A 19488-nucleotide genomic window follows, 5' to 3' on the forward strand; every position below is an offset into this window, starting at 1 on the left:
CTGCCTCCTGCGTCGATGAGCCTCACCTGCCTTAGTGTCGGAGCAGTGTGGGGGGATCCCCTGGTTGAGGAGGGAGCACCCAGGAGATGGAAAAGCTTCCCCATCCCATCCAAGTCAGAGACCTTCAGGATAGTCTTGTCACCCAAGGCTGTTTCTCTCACGACCCGTGACTGGCTCTGCAGACCCACCTGCCATCATCTCTTGCCTTGGACTTCATGCCTAGTGACACGCCAACCTCCCACACACCTACCCCACTTCTTCCAAGGACATGCTTAGCACCCGGTTTCACCAGGGTGGTGGCTGCTCTGTTTGTAAAACTCAGCTCTGGCCGGGCGCCAAGGCTCACGCCTGTGATCCCAGCACCTGAGGCACGAGGATCGCCTGAGGTCAGGAATTCAAAACCAGCCTGGGCAACATAGTGAGACCCCCATCTCTACAACAAATAAAAAATTTGCCAGGTGGGTGCTGCTCATCTCTAGTCCCAGCTACTCAGGAGGCTGAGGAGGGAGGCTCACTGGAACCTGGGAGGTCAAGGCTGCAGTGAGCCATGATCACTCCATTGCATTCCAGACAAAATGCGGCAAAACAACACCACAAATCTTAGCTCAGGCATTATCATCCTTGAACCCTAGGCTGGGTAAGGTGTGCCTCCTCCTCTGGGCAATTATTATTATTATTATTATTATTACTATTTTAGGTAGAGTCTTGCTCTGTCACCCAGGTATGAGTACAGTGGCACAGTCTGGGCTCACTGCAACCTCCACCTCCCAGGTTCAAGTGAGTCTCCTGCCTCAGCCTCCCGAGTAGCTGCGATTACAGACATGTGCCACCACGCCCAGCTAATTTTTGTATTTTCAGTAGAGACAGGGTTTCACCATGTTGACCAGGCCTGGTCTCGAACTCTTGACCTCAAGCGATCCGCCCACCTTGGCTCTCAAAGTGGTGGGCTTACAGGCGTGAGCCACAGCAACTGACCTGGGCAATTCTTGCATCTTGCATCCTTCACTTGCTGAGTGCCTGGCTGAACAGTCTGGTGGTCTGGCTGCCTCGTAGGAAGCTGGCCAGGAGCTATGTGACTCTCTTTAGAATGCAGAACACATCTCACCAGGTGGTCCCCAGCTAGGGTCCTAGTAGTCAATCCTGGGGTGATAGAAGTCCCACTTCCTTTCTAGCGCTTGCTATGATATTGAAACTTCATTTATTTATTTCAGAGATAGGGTCTCACTCTGTCACCCAGGCTGGAGTGCAGTGGTGCGGTCATAGCTCACTGCAGCCCTGATCTCCTGGGTTCCAGCCATCCTCGCACCTCAGCCTCCTGAGTAGGGACTGCAGGTGCATGCCATGCTCCTGGCCCTGACACTGCATTTATTTAAATGATCTATCTTTGAGCTTACCTTCCCACTGCACTACAGACATCTGGAGAGCAAAGACTCTGTGCGGGACCCTCCTACTAAACTGGCACACACCTGGTGCACAGCTGATTCAAAACAGAACTTGCCAAAACACCCACGGAATGTTTTCTTGGTCGTTGTACCCGAACAGATGATCATAAAAACAGTTTATGAAACGTAATTAGGATAAGTGTAAAATCTTGTAGTTACATCTGAAACTCACAGGCATGCAAATATCAGATAGGCAACCGTGGCTTGCTCATGTAGAAAAAGGTGGGGATTTTCATTGAGGAAGCCTCGGCGTGGGTCACCGGTGTGGTGAGGCTTCAGGAAGCGGCTCGGATCTTAGCCATCTGTACTGATATCCTCTGAGATCTTGCTCTGTCCCTGTCCCCATTCTTTTTCATGTCTTCGATAGTTATTCCTCCTCTCAGCCTATAAACAGGCCCTTGTGTCCTCTAACCTTTAAAAACCTCTTTCCAGACGGGGTGCAGTGGCTCACACCTATAATCCCGGCACTTTGGGAGGCAGAGGTGGGTGGATCACCTGAGGTCAGGAGTTCGAGGCCAGCCTGACCAACATGGTAAAACCCTTTGTCTATTAAAAATACCGAAATTAGCTGGGTATAGTGGCGCATACCTGTAATCCCAGCTTCTAGGGAGGCTGAGGCAGGAGAATCACTTGAACCTGAGAGACAGAGGTTGCAGTGAGCGGAGATCGAGCAAATGCACTCCAGCCTGGGCAACAGAGCGAGGTGCTGTCTCAAAAATAAATAAATAAAATTAATTTAATTTAATTTTTAAAAAACTATTTCCGTCCAGGCATAGAGGCTTACACCTGTAGTCTCAGCACTGGGAGAGTCCAAGGTAGGAGGATTCCTTGAGGCCAGGAGTTTGAGACCAGCCAGGACAACATAGCAAGACTTCATCTCTACCAAATAAAATAAAATAAAATAAAATAACATAGCTGGCCATGGTGGTGCAGTCTGTACTCCCAGCTACTCAGGAGGCTGAGGTGGGAGGGTTACTGGAGCCCAGGAGTTCTAGGCTGCCATGTGCTGTGATCGCACCACTGCGGTCCATGCTGGGTGACAGAGTGAGACCTTGTCTCAAATAAATAAACGAAAATAGTGGAGACCCTCCAGCATGAGCCTCCTCATCATCTCTGATATTATCCACCATGACATCACCAGCTGTGCCCCCTCCCTCCCCTCCACCTTCACCCCTCATCGTGGCTCACTCACCCACCCACTCTCCAGTTCACACCTCCTCAGAGACCTGCCCACCCATCCATCTCTCTCCCATTCCACTTCCTTCTCACTCCAGACCTTCTACCTCCCACCATGTGCAAATCTTCTCCATCCTTAACCTGACTGCCTTCTCTGCGTCTTTCCACACTCTCAGGAACTTCCTGTGATTCCCTGCCCTTCACCACCAGCCTTTCCCAAAGAGAAGTCCGCCTCAGCACTTCCCTCTGCTCATCTCCCCTCAGTGGCTACAGGGCACACACTTGGACTCGGGCCTGCGTTGCTCTGCTGTGGCTGCCCCCAACGTGGCCTCAGGACCTAACGGCACTTGAAGCACCTTTTCCTTCCCGTTCCCTCACTTCGAATCCTTGGGGATCTCTGCAGGATCGGACCCACTCCCCTTCTTTCAGGGCTCCCGACAGTCCTTATCTTCTACTTGGTGTCCCTTTATTTTTAAATTAAATTAATTTTTTTTTTTTTTTTTGAGACAGGGTCTCACTCTGTTGCCAGACTGGAGTGCAGTGGCACGATCTCAGCTCACTGCAACCTACGCCTCCCGGGTTTAAGTGATTCTCCTGCCTCAGCCTCCTGAGTAGCTGAGACTACAGGAGTATGCCACCATGCTCAGCTAATTTTTCGTATTTTAAGTAGAGACAGGGTTTCACCATGTTGGCCAGGATGGTCTCAAACTCCTGATCTCAGGTGATCCACCTGCCTTGGCCTCCCAAAGTGCTGGGATTACAGGCATGAGCCACTGTGCCCTGCTTTTTTATTTATTTTTTGAGACAGGGTCTCATTTTGTCACCTAGGCTGGAGCGTAGTGATGCAAAGATGGCTCACTGCAGCCTCCACCTCCCAGGTTCAAGTGATCCTCCCTCCTCAGCCTCCTGAGTAGCTGAGACTACAGGAGTACATCACCACATCTGCCTAATTTTTGTATTTTTGGTTAAGACAGTATTTCACCATGTTGCCCCAGCTGGTCTTGAACTCCTGGGCTCAAGTGATCCACCCATCTCTGCCTCCCAAAGTGCTGGGATTACAGATGTGAGCCACCGCGCCAGCTAATTGGTGTGTCTTGACTTTCTCTGCTTCCTTCAGTGACTGCTCTTCCCATTCTAAATGCAGGCTTTCCGCTTGCTCTGTCCTTGGTTCCTTTCCCTCTTTATGCTTTCCCCATTATCTATAATAATAAACAAAGAGATAGAGAGAGGGTTCTGAGAGCTTTGCGGATGAAGGGAGTTCTTTGTTGGTTTGGCGGTATTGTTGGGTTTTCGTTGTTATTTGCTTTTTTCTCTTTTTTTTGTAATGGCATGAGGGATTCCTTGGGGCACGATGGAAACAAATCACATGCCTTTTTTTTTTTTTTTTTTTTTTTTTTTTGAGGTGGAGTCTCGCGCTGTCACTCCAGCTGGCTGGAGTGCAATGGTGCAATCTCAGCTCACTCACTGCAACCTCTGCTTCCTGGGTTCAAGTGATTCTTCTGCCTCAGCCTCCTGAGTAGCTGGGATGACAGGCACACACCACCATGTCCGGGTAATTTTTGTATTTTTAGTAGAGACCGGGTTTCACCATGTTGGCCAGGATGGTCTTATCTCCTGACCGCGTGATCCTCCCACCTCGGCCTCCCAAAGTGCTGGGATTACAGCAGTGAGCCACCGCACCTGGCCCGCATGCTTTTATTATTTTCTGGACACGCCCCAAGCATTATTAGTTCTGATGCCGTTTTGCCGATCCTGTCCACAGGCTGCATTCCCTCTTAACCTCTGCAGCTTCTTTTACCCATCAAATAATCATGATGTCTTATTTTTGTTTCTGTTTTTGAGACAGTCTCAATCTTTCACCCAGGCTGGAGTGCAGTGGTGCAATCTCAGCTCACTGCAGCCTCTGCCTCCCAGGCTCAAGCAAGTCTGCTGCCTCAGCCTCCCGAGTAGCTGGGACCACCAGTGCGCACCACCACGCCCAGCTAATTTTTGTACTGTTAGTAGAGACAGCTTTTGCCATGTTGGCCAGGCTGGTCTCGAACTCCCGACCTCAAGTGAATCTGCCCACCTTGGCCTCCCAAAGTTCTCGGATTACAGGCGTGAGCCACTGCTTCTGGCCTATCCTGTCATTTTTACCACATACCGTATCTTAAATATTTTGGCAGTAGACTTAGGCTGTCTTGAGACAGAACCTGAGTTATTTTACATCCCTTGGAGCACTTAAAAGAGGTCCTTGCATATAGTGGGTACCCAATAAAATGCTTTCTCGGCAAGATCCTCTAAGGGTTTAACCATGAGTTTTTGATGCAATCCCTTCCCCTCCCCTCCCCTTCCTTCCCCTCCACTTTCTTCCCCTCTCTTTTTTCTGGAGTCTCACTCTGTCACCTAGGCTGGAATGCAGTGGAGCAATCTTGGCTCACTGCAACCTTTGCCTCCCAGGCTCAAGCAAGTCTCCTGCCTCACTCAGCCTCCCAAGTAGCTGGGATTACAGGCATGCACCACCATACCCAGCTAATTTTTGTATGTTTTTTGTAGAGACAGGATTCCGCCAGGTTGGACCACAGGCGTGAGCCACGGCGCCCAGCCTCCTGCTGTTCTAACAGCCCTTTTCCTGCTTCTTTTCCTCCCTTGGCCCTCACTGCACACAGGCCAATACCCAAACCCAGTGACCCCGTGCCTCCTTTCCTGCCCGAAAAATTTAGCTGCTGGGAGGACATTCCAACCCTTCCGGCAGCTCATCAAATGGCCTCACACAAACTAGTCCTGAAACTGGGCAGATTTGTTCTCCACCCTCCAGAATTCCTTCAAAAAATGAGGAAGAGGCTGGACGGGGGGAGGGGGCGGGGGGATCGCCTGAGGTCAGTAATTCGAGACCAGCCTGGCTAACACGGTGAAACCCCATCTCTACTAAAAATACAAAAACTGGCTGGGCATGGTGGCATGTGCCTGTAATCCCAGCTACTGCGGAGGCTGAGGCAAGAGAATCGCTTGAACCTGGGAGGCGGAGGCTGCAGTGAACTGCGATCACAACACTGCCCTCCAGCCTGGGCGACAGAGCAAGATTCTTCTAAAAAAAAAAAAAAAAAAGAATGAGGAAGAGTCTGGTAAGCCATCAAGTAAATCCTTTTGCAGTGTCTTGGGGTGAAGAGTGTGTTTTTGAAATTTTTCTCTGTTGGTATGTTTAGATCAACCACGTTTTTTTAACTACTGCATAGTATTCCTTAGGATGAAAGTACCGAGTTTTCTTTTTCTTCATTTAAAAGTGTGTGTGTGTGTGTGTGTGTGTGTGTGTGTGTGTGTGTGTGTGTGTATTTAGATTCTAGATTCAGGGGGTATATGTGTAGTTTTGTTGCATGGCTATATTGTGTGATGCTAAGATTCGGGTGATGCTAAGATTTGGGCTTCAAATGGCCCCATCACCTATATAATACTAAATATTAACAGGTAATTTTTCAGCCTTTCTCCCTCTCCTTCCCTCCTGCCTTTTGGAGTCTTTCTTTCTTTCTTTCTTTCTTTCTTTCTTTCTTTTTTTGAGACAGAGTTTTTGCTCTTGTTGCCCAGGCTGGAGTGCAATGGCGTAAGCTCAGCTCACCGCAACCTCTGCCTCCCGGGTTCAAGTGATTCTTGTGCCTCAGCCTCCCGAGTAGCTGGGATTACAGGCATGTGCCACGATGCCCAGCTAGTTTTTATCTTATTAGTAGAGGCGGAGCTTCTCCATGTTGGTCAGACTGGTCTCCAACTCTTGACTTCAAGTGATCTGCCAGCCTCAGCCTCCCAAAGTGCTGGGATTATGGGTGTGAGCCGCTGCACCCAGCCTGGTTTTCTGTTTCTTTCCTGTTGAATGCATGTAGGAAAATGGCCTCCAGCTGCATCCAGGTTGCTGCACAGGTTATGATTTTGTTCTTTTTAGGGCTGCATAGTATTCCATGGTGTATATGTACCGCATTTTCTTTCTGCACTCTACTATTGATGGGCGCCTGGGTTAATTCCATGTATTTGCTACTGTAAACGGTGCTGCAGTAAACATACGTGTGCATCTGTCTTTTCGGTAGAATGATTTATTTTCCTTTGGATCCTAGTGATGGGATTGCCGGGTCAACTTTCTAATATTGCTGGAACATTCAAGTTGTTTTTGCCTTTCCCTGGGGAACAGTGCTTCAGGGAATGTCCTTGAACTTGGCTCACGGTGAAGTTGTGGGATCATTTGTCTAGGATAGATTCCCAGGGGTCAGACTGTGTACGTATTGGAAATTGATCAGACCCTGCACATAGTCCTATTCAAAGGCTGTACCACTGCAGGGCAAGCGTCTTCCTTTATGGTTCCATCATTCTATAGCTTGCTTAAGAAAGTCTTCTCAGTACTAAAGTTGTAAACAGATTTTTCTTTCTTTTCTTTTTTTTTTTTTTTCTAAGTTTATAGTTTTGCTTTGTACATTTGGCTCCGGACACAAGCTGGGATGTTTTTCTCACTATTCGGTACCACCTGAATAGCCTGCCCTTTCCCTTCTAATTTGAAATGCCACCTTTATTATAAACTAAATTCCGATAAATACATAGACTTGGTCTATTTCCCTAACCCATGGGCTTCTCCTGCTATGTGTTTTGATGTGCATATATGTTTGTGCTTTTTTAAAAAAAAATTGGGATAGGCCGGTGCAATGACTAACGCCTGTAATCCCAGCACTTTGGGAAGCTGAGGCGGACGGATCCTGAGGTCAGGAGATCGAGACTATCCTGGCCAACATCGTGAAACCCAGTCTCTACCAAAAATACAAAACTTAGCCGGGCGTGGTGGCGTGCCTATGGTCCCAGCTACTCAGGAGGCTGAGGCAGGGGAATCGCTTGAACCCAGGAAGCAGAGGTTGCAGTGAGCCGAGACTGTGCCACTGCCCTCCAGCCTGGTAACAGAGCAGACTCTGTCTAAAAAAAAAAAAAGAAACAAAGAAAAGAAAGGGAGGGTAAAATATATATAACGTAAAGTTTGCCATTGTCACCATTTTCTTCTTTCTGTGACAGGGTCTCGCTCTGTCACCAGGCTGGAGTGCAGTGGCGCAGTCATGGTTCACTGCAGCCTTGACTTCCCAGCCTCCAGCAATCTTCCCGCCTCGGCTTCCTCAGTAGCTGGGACCACAGGCCCACGACACCACGCCCAGCTAACTTTTGTATTTTTGGTAGAGACAGGGTTTCACCATGTTGCGAAGACTTGAACTCCTGAGCTCAAGGGATCCACCCACCTTGGCCTCCCAAAGTGCTGGGATTACAGACGTGAGCCACTGCACCCAGACTGTAACCATTTTTTAAGTATACAATTCAGTGGCATTAGTGACATCTATAATGCTGTACAACAATCACCACTATTTCCAAAATATTTCTTCACCCCCAACAGAAAATCTTACTCACCAATAATCTATGCTATCTAAGCTATGTATATATTATAATAATCTAAGCTATGTTGCCCAGGCTGGCCTGGAACTCCTGGGTTCAACTTTCTGTTGCCATGACTTCGCTTACTCTAGATCAGGTGCCCCCGAATTTTTTACACAGGGGGCCAGTTCACTGTCCCTCAGACCGTTGGAGGGCCGCCACATACTGTGCTCCTCTCACTGACCACCAATGAAAGAGGTGCCCCTTCCTGAAGTGCAGCAGGGGGCCAGATAAATGGCCTCAGGGGGCCAGGTTTAAGCAATTCTAAGTTTAAGCAATTCTCCTGCCTCAGTCTCCCAAGTAGTTGGGATTACGGGCATGCGTCACGATGCCTGGCTAATTTTTTGTTGTTGTTGTTTTTGCATTTTTACTAGAGATGGGGTTTCACCATGTTGGTCAGCCTGGTCTCGAACTCCTGACCTCAGGTGATCTGCCCGCCTCGGCCTCCCACAGTGCTGGAATTACAGGCCTAAGCCCCTGCGCCTGGCCCTGTTCTGTTTCTTAGAGGACCCCTTGGCTTCCCTGTATCTCATTGGTGCTCTGGAAGTGCTGTGGCACTCCTGCTGCAGAGCATGGTGAGGCATGCTACCTGGCTGCAAGTGCCTTTGCTAAAGCCAGAGGTACCCGCCAGTTTTCAAGACTGCAGAGATTGTGTGTGCCCAGCACTCAGAATAGGGCCTGGCACAGCGAAGTCATTTCTTGCATGCATTCACTCACACATTCAACAAGTACTAACTGAGCATCTGCTCCATGCCAGGCACAGCTCGGGATCACTCAGCGGCCCAAGAACAGGTCCCAGGAGTCCTAACTCCCTTCCCATGCTTTTTTGAGATGGAGCCTCATTCTGTCACCGAGGCTAGAGTGCAGTGGTATGATTTTGGCTCACTGCAACCTCCACCCCCAGGTTCACGTGATTCTCTTGCCTCAGTCTCCTAAGTAGCTGGGATTACAGGTGCCCACCACAATGCTTGACTAATTTTTGTATTTTTAGTAGAGACGGGGTTTCACCATGTTGACCAGGCTGGTCTTGAACTCCTGACCTCAGGTGATCCACCCGCCTTGGCCTCCCAAAGTGCTGGGATTACAGGTGTGAGGCCTCAACCTCCTGTGCTCAGGCGATCCTCATGACTCAGCCTCCTGATTAGCTGGGACTACAGGTATGCACCATCATATACGCCTGCTAATTTTTCTATTTTTTGTCGAGATGGGGTCTCACTCTGTCGCCCAGGCTGGTCTCGATCTCCTGACCTTAAGAAATCCTCCCACCTCAGCCTCCCAAAGTGCTGGGACTGCAAGTGTAAACCATCATGCCTAGCTTATGCCTATTTTATTGTTAGACACACTGAGGCCCACAGAGATTAAGATGCCTCAGATTACAGAACGAGTGTGTGTCTGAGGCTTGACGTGTGTGATATGACAGTTGTGGACACATTTGATCAAGTGCGTCCTTGCCAGTGAGATTCCCAGAGCAGATCCCCAGCCTGGGGAGGAATAGGAATTCCTCTGCTTAATGAGATCAAATGTTTTGTTTTTTTTCCCCCCAAACCTCTGTTACCCAAATCGCATATCCTAATGAATGCAGCTGACATATATATGTTATTTACCAGGGTTTTCAGAGACACCCTCGTCAACACACCCACGTATACTGTTTCGACAAATATCTGGGCACCCCATGGCCCAATCATGCCGAATACCTGTAATTAACTGTCACACTCAGCCAACCTCAGGAGCACTTCCTGTGAGCTTTGCTGGGAGCGTCTGTTTGCATTAGCCTTTTACAACCCTCTAGAGTGGGTATTACCCTGTTCACAGGAGAGAAATTAAGTTTTAGCATTCACATCTAAAAAGATATGAAGCCTCTTCTACACCCATCCTTGGTAGGAGATCAACTGTGAATACGACTTTCTGTTTGACCTCTTCCCCACTTCTGACTCTCTGTGGCTGTGATCTTCACATTGTATCCTACTCTAATATAGTATTATAAATGATTTTTTTCACTAACAGCAATAATTAACATGTGGCTGGGCATGGCGGCTCATGCCTGTAATCCCAGCACTTTGGGAGGCCAAGGTGGGAAGATTGCTTGAGCCCAGGAGTTCAAAACCAGCCCAGGCAACAAAAACAACACTCCATTTCTACAAAAACATTTAAAAATTAGCCAGGAGCAGTGGCATGCATCTATAGTCCCAGCTACTCAGGAGGCTGAGGTGAGAGGATTGTTTGAGCCCAGGAATTGGAGGCTGCAGTGAGTTTTAATCGCACCACTGAACTCCAGATGACAGAGCAACCCCCATCTCTAACAAAATGAAAAAGTAAACCTAAAACAATTTTTAAAATTAACATACATATAGTACTTTTTTCTTTTTTTTTTTTTTTTTTTTTGAGACAGTGTCTTGCTCTGTCACCCAGGCTGGAGTGCAGAGGCACAATCTCAGCTCACCACAATCTCCACCTCCTGGGTTCAAGTGATTCTCCTGCCTCAGCCTCCTGAGTAGCTGGGATTACAGGTACGTGCCACCATGCCCAGCTAAGTCTTGTATTTTTCATAGGGATGGGGTTTCACCATGTTGGTCAGGCTGATCTCGAACTCCCGACCTCAGGTGGTCCACCTGCTTCAGCCACCCAAAGTGCTAGGATTACAGGCATGAGCCACTGCACCAGGCTCATATAGTGCTTTAATAAAAACAATCACTAACCTTAATGTAACGGTAGGTATGCCAGGCAACTTTCTAAGTACTTCCATAATATTAACTTAGCCTCAAAACAACCTAAGAGGTAGCTATGATTAGCCTTGTTTTTTTTTTGTTTTATTTTTTTTTTTTTTGAGACAGAGTCTTGCTTTTGTCCCCTAGGCTGGAGTACAATGACATGATCTCGGCTCACTGCAACCTCCGCCTCCCAGGTTCAAGCGATTCTCCTGCCTCAGCCTCCCAAGTAGCTGGGATTACAGGCATCTGCTACCACACTCAGCTTTTTTTTTTTTTTTTTTGTATTTTTAGTAGAGGGGGAGTTTTGCCATGTTGGCCAGGCTGGTCTCGAGCTCCTGGCCTCGTGATCCACCTGCCTTGGCCTCCCAGAGTGCTGGGATTACAGGTGTGAGCCACTACACCTGGCCAATGAGCCATGCGTTATAGACAGAGAAACTGAGGCACAGAGCGGCTGACTGACTCGCCCAAGGCCACACGTAGAATAAGTGTTGCAGCCAGGGTTCCTCCCCAGGGCTTCCTCTGAATTTGACAGTGACCCACCCAAAGCTACACGGGCGGGCGGGGAATTGCTGGAGATAGGAAGGGCTTGAACTTGAGATTCTGATGTAAGAGCACTCTGGTTCAGCATTCCTACCCTGGCTTTAGAATCCCAGGTTGTTTTTACATCGTGGAGAGTCCTTGAAGACCCTCTCACCCTCCCCTGTTTTCATTCGGGCTGAGTCGCCCCAGTGCCCCTCTCTCCACCTGTGTGGGCAGCTATGTCTTGCTAAATGGCTTTAGTTGCAGAGCTCAGGTCGTGGCTCTCAAAAAAAAATGTGTGGAATGAATAAGCACCTAAAAATAACCCAGGATCAATTTTGTGTGTGTGTGTGTGTGTGTGGTCAGGAGAGGGCTGTGTTTCCCATTCTCTTCCCTCTTCTCCCTCCCTCTGCCCCCAAGGCCGGTAAATTGCTGCTGGCTGACAGCCAGGCCAAGCTGGCTTCCTGTAAGCCGTGATACCATGGAATTAGCCCAACCGCCATCCTCCCCAGGGCGGGGACGCCAGCTCTGAACCACTACAGGAGACACTGAGCTGGTACTTCCTACCCTCAGCCTGGTCCATGCTTCTGGGACACATCTTTGCTTTGGAGATAACTGGGCAGAGCCGGGCGCCGTGGCTCACGCCTGTAATCCCAGCATTTTGAGAGCGGGTGGGCGGATCATTTGAGGCCAGGAGTTCAAGACCAGCCTGGCCAACATGGTGAAACCCCATCTCTACTAAAAACACAAAAATTATCTGGGTGTAGTGGCGGATGCCTGTAATCCCAGCTACTTCGGAGGCTGAGACAGGAGAATCACTTGAACCCAGGAGGTGGAGGTTGCAGTGAGCCAAGATTGCGTCACTGCCCTACAGCCTGGGTGACAAAGGGAGACTCCGTCTCAAAAAAAAAAAGAGAGAAAGATAACTGGGCAGAGACGCATCCCTGGACTTGTCCTCCAGTGGAGAAGCGGTAGGAAAACCTCTCCCAGTACAAGGCTGGCAGCTCCTGAACTGGGCCATTAAGGGTGCTCCAAATTACCACTTACAGGGAGGAGCCGGCGGGCAGGGGCAGAGAGCTCTGGCAGGCTGGGCCACCCCTGAGGCAAGGTTTCCAGGCTGTTTGCTGACTCAGGGACTTGGCTAAGTGTTTCCTGTCTGTCCTGGTGCCTCTAATAGGCCCTCTGACCCCTGCCAGCCACCCGCAGCCTGCCTGGAGAAGCTTTAGAAAACCAGCAGATCTTTGCTGCCCAGAACCCACCAGCTAATGGTGGCATTGTAAGACCAAGCCAGGTGTTTTTCTTGGGGGGGGGTCTATCTTGCAGAATGGTTAGGTTCTGGGGGTGCACTAGCCATCTGCATATAGCTCAGCCACGCTTGAAGTCACCCTTTTCCCTGTGATGTTAAATCTGTGGAAAGGGGCCATGGTCACCTGTGTTTAATATGGGAGGAACAGCCATGTCAGGAGGGAAAAGAAATGTATTAATATCAGGGACAAAGCGTTGAGAGGTCTCTGCCTCTGCTGAACCTTTGATCGAAGGATGGAAAATTCCAGGTGGGAGCTTGGAAATTCCCCGTGTAGGAGAAGCGGGAAGGGAAGTGCCACACTTCCTCGTCTCCTGCACCCCTCAGCTTCAGCCAAGACCAGGGCGGGGGTTCCTGAGTCCTGGCTGCGGTTGCTCAGTTGTTCATAGTCTTGGCTGTACTTCACAGCCTCCTGGGGGAAGTTTCAAGTTCTGATGCCCAGGTGGATCCCAGACCTGTTACATCAGAATCCCTGGGGCGGGGCTCAGGCTTCCCAGGTGACCGGAGTGTGCAGCTGGGGTGGAGGACAGCAGCCGGCAATCACACCCTGTGTTTTCCTCCACCCTCTGTCTGGCTCCTTTATTTCTGATGTCTCAGATTCAGAGGTAGGCATGGCTGTGCATACTGGGTGTTTGGAAAATGGTGTTCAATGCCATTGCCGCTCCTACTGCTAATAGTAATTTAGGTTCACTCGAAGGGCCAGGAGCATTGGTAAAGTGCTTTGCTAGGATTTCATTTAAAAATGTTCCTAGCCTGGACAACACAATAAGACCCCATCTCTAAGAAAATTTTAAAAAATTAGCCAGGCGTGGTGGCACGCACCTGTAGTCCCAGCGAGACCAGGTCTCACTATGTTGCCCAGGCTGGTGTCGAACTCCTGAGCACAAACGATCCTCCCGTCTTGGCCTCCCAAAGTGCTGGGATTACAGGCATGGGTCACGGAGCCCGACCCTGTTCCCCTTAATGGCCCCACTGCCTCCCAGTCCCAGGGTCTGCTCTCTGGGCAGGCTGTCTCTGTGCCACCTTCCTTCCGACAGCACGTCTCATCTCTCCTTGTCCCCTTCTTGAAGCCGTGATCCTAATGCAGGCTTTGGTCTCCCTGGCTCACCTCTGCAGCCTCTGACTTTCTGCAGCCTAGGGGGTCTATCTTGCAGAATGGTTAGTTTCTGGGGGTGCACTAGGCATCTACATATAGCTCAGGTACGCTTGAAGTCACCCTTTCCCCTATGATGTCAAATCTGTGGGAAGAGACCATGGACACCTGTGTTTAAAATGGGGGTGAACAGCCATGTCAGGAGGGAAAACAGATCTATTCCTATCAAGGGCAAAGAGTTCGGAGGTCGCCACTGAATCTACAGAGGGAGGAACCATAGGAGCCACCCTTTGAGACTTGATGCTCCTCTATGACCCCGCCCAGTCACTCCAACCAGCCCCAGCTGCTCCAACCAGCCCCAACTACTACAACCATGTTTGGCCAGGCTGGTCTTGAACTCCTGACCTCAGGTGATCCACCCGCCTCGGCCTCCCAAAGTGCCGGGATTACAGGTGTGAGCCATTGCATCCAGCCGTGTTCATGCAGCATCACTGGTACCAGAGCAAGAGGGGTACTTGGAACTTCTAGGCCCTCCTTAGGAGGCCCTGGCCCTTTCCTAACCAGGAGGGTCCACTTCCAGGCACCTTAGGTAGACACCGTAGCATCTGCCCCCGTCTCCGGTCTGACACTGGTCCTAGAGGGTCTGATGACTGCAGAGCACTGGCCTTTCCTGGCTCTAAGTGGCGCTGCAGGCCTCACCTCATTTCTCATTTATGCTGCAGCTCTCGGGGCTCCCCAGTGGTAGTTCCAACATCCCCAGCTGGTGCCCAGAGAGTGCCATGGGACAGACAGGTCCTAGCCGATGGCCTCGCTCCTAAAAGGCTGACAGATGGTCAGCCAAAAGTGACCTCAGCCCTTGCTGTGCCTAGTGGACCCCTGGGGCAGCGGGGCTGTAAGTACGGATTGCGGGAAGCAAAGAACGTGCAGGCAGCTGACTGGTAGTGGTTACTCCCTGCGAGACCCTGGGCAGGTCGATAACGTCTCTCTCCACCTCGGTGTCCACAGTGGTGAGGGCTGCTGGGAGCATCAGAGAGGGCAGCATAGGCAGAACATCTGGCCATGCCCCTGGCACTTGTAGACCCTGTGGTCAGCAAAGCACTGCACAGCTGCTCATTAGATTTAGTGACTTCGGCCGGGTGTGCTGGCTCACACTCATAATCCCAGCGCTTTGGGAGACTGAGGCGGGCAGATCACCTGAAGTCAGGAGTTCGACACCAGCCTGGCCAACATGGTGAAACCCTCTAGTAAAAATACAAAAAAGAAAAAAAATAACTGGGTGATGTGGAGGGCACCTGTAATCCCAGCTGCTCAGGAGGCTGAGTCAGGAGAATCACTTGAACCCCTGAGGAAGAGGTTGCAGTGAGCCAAGATCATGCCATTGCACTCCAGCCTGGGCAACAGAGCAAGACTCGGTCTCAAAAAAAAAAAAAAAAGAATTCATTTTAGATTCAGCGGATACGTGGGCATATTGTGGGATGCTGCGGGATTCTTGGGATTCTAATGACCCCGTCATCCAGGTAGTGAGCCAGTACCCAATAGGCAGTATTCAACTCTTGCCTCTCTCGCCTGCCTTTTGGAGTCCCCAGTGTCTGTGGTTCCCATCTTTATGCTCATTTGCACCCAGTGCTGAGCTCCCACTTCTAAGTGAGAACATGCAGTATTCGGTTTTCTGTTTCTGTGTTAATTCATTTAGGATAGTGGCCACCGGCTGCATCTATACTGCTGCGAAAAACATGGTTTCATTCTTTTTTATGGCTTCATAGTATTCCTTGGTTTATATATTCCCACCTTTTCTTTCTCTAACCCACTGTTGATGGGCAGGTGGGTTGATTCCATGTATTTACTATTGTGAATAGTGCTTTGATGAACATATGAGTGCAGTTGTCTTTTTGATAGAATGATCTTTCTTTGGGTAGATACCAGTAATGGGATTGCCAGGTCAAATGGTAGTGCTATTTTTAGCTATAAAAGAAACAATCCAGGCTGGGTTCGGGTAATCCCAGCACTTTGGGAGGCCAAAGCAGGTGGATTACGTGAGGTCAGGAGTTTGGGACCAGCCTGGTCAATGTGGTGAAACCCTATCTCTACTAAAAATACAAAACGTCGCCAGGCATGGTGGCAGGTTCTTGTAATCCCAGCTACTTAGGAGGCTGATGCAGGAGAATTGCTTGAACCCGGGAGGTGGAGTTCGCAGTGAGCCAAGATTGCACCATTGCACTCCAGCCTGGGGAACAAGAGTGAAACTTCATCTCAAAAAAAAAAGTAGGCCAGGTGCGGTGGCTCCCACCTGTAATCCTAACACTTTGGGAGGCTGAGGTAGGTGGATCATGAGGTTAAAAGATCAAGACCATCCTGGCCAACATGGTGAAACCCCATCCTCTACTAAAAAAAATAGAAAAATTAGCTGGGCGTGGTGGCGCGCACCTGTAGTCCCAGCTACTCAGGAGGCTAAGGCAGGAGAATCGTTTGAACCCTGAAGTCAGAGGTTGCAGTAAGCTGAGATCACGCCATTGCACCCCAGCCTGGTGACAGAGTGAGACTTCGTCTCAAAAAAAAAAAAGGTAAAGTAAAAAATAAAGTAAAATAAACAATCCTTGTAAAGGGTTTGTTATGCCTGGCACTATGGCAAGAACGTGATCAATGTTATCTGTTATTATAATTCATCGAATGACACAAGGGCCCCCTCCCCCACCAGCAGCAGCCACCTTCCTAGTTCCTGAGTGACGCTGCACCTTTCAGGTGTTCTGAACTCAGCCCTAGGTCCAGGAATTCGTGTGGCTCCTGAGGGTGTAATTATGTACCAGAAAGAGAGGCAGCAAAAGGCTTTTCTCATTGGAGTGAAAGTGAAGGTTCCTGAATTCATTGAAAAAGGCCATCTTCTGTCCAAAACAAGCCCAGTGAGAACGCTCTGTGCCACAGCCGCCAGGATCACAGCCCTGCTGGGCTCTCACTCACCCTGGCTAAGGCTTTGCTTCCCATGGGGAGATGAGGAATCACTCAGCTAGTGGTGGTTGCTTCTGTCGTTCACGGCTCAGCTGGGCTTGGTCAGTGACTCTAGTTCCTCCTCGCCCCATAAAACCTACTTATTTGCTGTCATTTTAATGAAAATGACTACCGTTACCTTGGCTTTTTATTTTTTTTCCTTATGTTTAATCTTCTAAACAATTGTCCTGTCTGGGTGCAGAGGCTCATGCCTGTAATCCTAGCACTTTAGGAGGCCGAGGCGGCAGATCACCTGAGGTCAGGAGTCGGAGACCAGCCTGACCAACATGGCGAAGCCCCATCTCTACTAAAAATACACAAATTAGTCAGGCGTGGTGGCACACGCCTGTACTTCCAGCTACTCAGGAGGCAAGAGAATCGCTTGAGCCTAGGAGGTGGAGGTTGTAGTAAGCCGAGATTGCACCATTGCACTCCAGCCTGGGCGATGAGAGTGAAACTCCATCTCAAAAGAGAAAAAAAAATTACCCAGAAGCTTCCAAGAGCTAGCCACCAAGTAAGCTGAGAGATAGGTGCATGGAGCTAAGAGCTAGCCGCCCACTGTGCTGGGTCTTTATATACATGAGTTTGCTTAATTCTCATGTTGACCCTGGGAGGGATAATATTTATTAGCCTGTTTTTCTGTAAGAAAACTGAAATTCAGAGAGGTTAAGGAACTTGCTCGTATCTAGAAATAAATGGAGCCATAATTCAACTTGAGATCTGTCTGACTCCAGGGCCTGCCTACCTATACTTTCTTCCTTTTTTTTCTCTCTCTCTTTTCTTGAGACAGAGTCTCGCTCTGTCACCCAGACTGGAGGGCAGCCACGCGATCTCTGCTCACTGCAACCTCTGCCTCTCAGGGTCAAGCAATTCTCCTGCCTCAGCCTCCCAAGTAGCTAGGATTATAGGTGCCTGCCACCACGCCCAGCTACTTTTTGTATTTTTAGTAAAGACAGGGTTTCACTATGCTGACCAGGCTGGTCTTAAACTCCAGACATCAAGTGGTCTGCCCACCCGGGCCTCCCAAAGTGCTGAGATTACAGGCATGAGCCACTGTACCCTGCCATGCTGATTTCTTTTAATTGCCATCATTATTATGCAGGTAATAAGATTTCATTACATTCTCCTTATAAAAATGAAAACACGGCCGGGCATGGTGGCTCAAGCCTGTAATCCCAGCACTTTGGGAGGCCGAGGCGGGTGGATCACGAGGTCAAGAGATCGAGACCATCCTGGTCAACATGCTGAAACCCCGTCTCTACTAAAAATACAAAAAATTAGCTGGGCATGGTGGCACGTGCCTGTAATCCCAGCTACTCAGGAGGCTGAGGCAGGAGAATTGCCTGAACCCGGGAGGCGGAGGTTGCAGTGCGCCGAGATCGCGCCATTGCACTCCAGCCTGGGGAACAAGAGCGAAACTCCGTCTCAAAAAAAAAAAAAAAAAAAAAAAAAGAAAACACTGCAAAAGGACCTTCGGACTACCCCTCCCCATCCCACTGCTCCTCCCAGGTCTCAGCTGTGCACTGTTCCACAATATCTGCAAAATAGGTGTTGTCATAATAATGCCCATTCTATCTGCCTTTCCTGACTTTAAAAAAAATTTATTTTAATTTAAATAGAAATAGAGATGGGGTGTCACTATGTTGCCTAGGCTGGTCTCGAACTCCGGGGCTCAAGCAGTCCTCCTGCCTTGGCCTCCCAACGTGCTGGGATTACAGGTGTGAGTCACCATTACCTGGCCCCTTTCCTGACTTTTACGAGTCAAATGAAATAATGAGTAAAAATGTCTTTTGTACACATGACAGCCCTCTGCATAGGCTTACTGTTAGCATTAGCATAGTAACATACATTACTTAAGGCCCTTTCACAAGCAGTATTGTTTGGCTTAAATATCATTACTGGGAATTAGTGGACGTCTGTGCCTCTAAAGGCGGTTATGAAGCCTTGCCAGAGCCTGTCAGAGAGAAGCTCAGTGTGGTCTTTAGGGCTAGGCTGCAGAATCTCAACTCACCAGTAGGTGTCAGCTTCTACCAAGATGCGCCCAGCACCCCTTCTGTAGGAATTAGGTCTAGGATCTGACTTCTAGGCCTGTTCTGTGCTTTTCAGTGGACGTCAAACGTGGGGTGTTGTGGGTGTGGAATTCCAGCTGGAAGTAAGGGACAGGACACTCAACATGCAAAGACCGGTGAGGCCAGCGTTTGGCCTGAGTTCGCTCACAGGTGAACCAGGGATCCCAGGGAGATGCAGGCTGGGCTCAAGTGCTGTCCACTGGGGGAAGGGACTCCCAAGGGACCGGCTTGTCCAGATGGGTCAGGGAAGGTGGCATTTGAGGTCAGTCCTGAAGGATGAAAAAGGAAGAGGGAAGAATGTTCCAGGAGCATCCTGAACACAGGTGAGCAGTTTGATAGGTGGGCAGGGGGGGAGGGTAAGAGAGGGTAGACAAGAACGGGGCAGATATGACCACAGTAGTGAGAACCAAATGAACCATAGGATGGTTTTTATTTTTGTTTTGTTTTGTTTTGTTTTGAGACAGAGTCTCGCTCCGTGGCCCAGGCTGGAATGCAATGGCGTGATCTCGGCTCACTGCAACCTCTGCCTCCCGGGTTCAGGTGATTCTCCTACCTCAACCTCCTGACTAGCTGAGATTATAGGTGCACGCCACCATGCCCGGCTAAGTTTTGTAATTTTAGTAGACACAGGGTTTCACCATGTTGGCCAGGCTGGCCTTGAACTCCTGACCTCAGGTGATCCACCTGCCTTGGCCTCCCAAAGTGCTGGTATTACAGGCATGAGCCACTGCACCTGGCCTGTTTTTTGTTTGTTTGTTTGTTTGTTTGTTTT

At 49.5% G+C, this 19488-nt stretch overlaps 1 protein-coding gene and 1 long non-coding RNA gene across 2 annotated transcripts in view; both read left to right on the forward strand.

The window, feature by feature from the left end:
• LOC141582488 (uncharacterized) overlaps positions 1-15101 on the forward strand; it is an 80543-nt gene extending 65442 nt beyond the window's left edge. The window contains exon 2 of the long non-coding RNA XR_012515342.1: positions 1-15101. This exon is cut by the window's left edge and continues 51918 nt beyond it. This is a non-coding gene — a long non-coding RNA (uncharacterized LOC141582488).
• HIP1 (huntingtin interacting protein 1) overlaps positions 1-19488 on the forward strand; it is a 197357-nt gene that overhangs the window by 65631 nt on the left and 112238 nt on the right. The gene's annotated exons all lie outside the window — the stretch shown is intronic.

Source organism: Saimiri boliviensis, chromosome 20, assembly GCF_048565385.1.
Source record: "Saimiri boliviensis isolate mSaiBol1 chromosome 20, mSaiBol1.pri, whole genome shotgun sequence".
Lineage (NCBI taxonomy): Eukaryota > Metazoa > Chordata > Mammalia > Primates > Cebidae > Saimiri > Saimiri boliviensis.